Source organism: Lactuca sativa, chromosome 6 (genome assembly GCF_002870075.4).
Source record: "Lactuca sativa cultivar Salinas chromosome 6, Lsat_Salinas_v11, whole genome shotgun sequence".
NCBI classification, from domain to species: domain Eukaryota; kingdom Viridiplantae; phylum Streptophyta; class Magnoliopsida; order Asterales; family Asteraceae; genus Lactuca; species Lactuca sativa.
The window spans coordinates 166,841,144-166,842,478 of NC_056628.2; positions in this window are offsets into that span (position 1 = coordinate 166,841,144).

Consider the following 1,335-nt stretch of genomic DNA (forward strand, 5'->3'; position numbering starts at 1 on the left):
TAGACATCCCCGTGTGGAAATGGGAGGACATTACTATGAATTTAATCACTAAGCTTCCCAGGACCGCATGTGGGGTTGATGCGATTTAGGTCATCGTGGATCGGTTAACTAAGAGCGCCCACTTCATACTGATCCAGGAGAGCATCTCGGATGAGAAGTTGGCCGAGATTTACGTGCGAGAGGTAGTGGCACGACATGGAGTACTTATCTTAGTGGCGTCAGACCGAGATGTCCATTTTACTTCTAGATTTTGGAAGCGGTTTCACGATGAGATGAGTAATTGTCTCCATTTCAGCACCGCTTTCCACCTCCAGACGGACGGATAGAGTGAGAGGATGATTCAGACTCTCGAGGACATGCTTCGTGCATGCATTTGGATTTTGGTGGCAGTTGGGATACGTATCTTCCATTAGCGGAATTTTCGTATAACAACAGTTACCACGCCAGTATAGACTGTCCTCCCTTCAAGACGCTCTATGGGAGGAAGTGTAGGACCCCAATCTATTGGGGTGAGGTCAGTCAAAGGGTTATGGGGAGTACGGAGGTAGTACTCAAAACCACAAAGCGGATCCAGCAGGTCCGGAGCAGGCTTCATACTGCTCAGAGTCGGCAAAAGAGCTACGCTGGCAAGCGGTGTTTAGACTTGGAGTTTCGGGAGGGAGACATGGTCTTCCTGAAGGTGTCACCTTGGAAGGGTGACATATGGTTCCGGAAATGGGGCAAGCTGGACCCCAGGTATATTGGCCCCTTCAGAGTCATAGCCCGGGTGGGCAAGGTAGCGTACAGACTGGATCTTCCCGCTGAGCTCATCCAGATCCACAACATTTTCCATGTTTCCCAGCTACGGAAGTGCTTAGTTGATGATAGGGGATTGTACCCTTAGAGGATATTTAGGTTGATGACAACCTGAATTACATTGAGAGACCGGTGGCAATTATGGATCGCAAGATGAAGGAGCTGAGAAAGAAGAGGGTCGAGCTAGTGAAGGTGCAGTCGCAGCATCGCAAGGGATCAGAGTGGACTTGGGAGCCCGAGGAGGAGATGAAGGAGCACTACCCAGAGTTGTTTTCAGACACAAAAGACTTCGAGGATGAAGTCTAAGACAAGAGGGGGAGAATTGTAACAACCCGTTCCCTGCTTGTAGAAGAATAAGAAGTTGGAGGACTCATGAGAGAAATAGTAGATCCAGAAGTTTCATCCCTTTAGCTGCATTTCCTAGTAATAAAGCCTCAAACTTGATCATTCTCTTCTTAGATCTATTTATGACCTCTTTTTTTGGTTTTTGGTCCAAGATTTGCTAACTTGTGGGTAAGGATTGGCTCGATATCTTCTCTT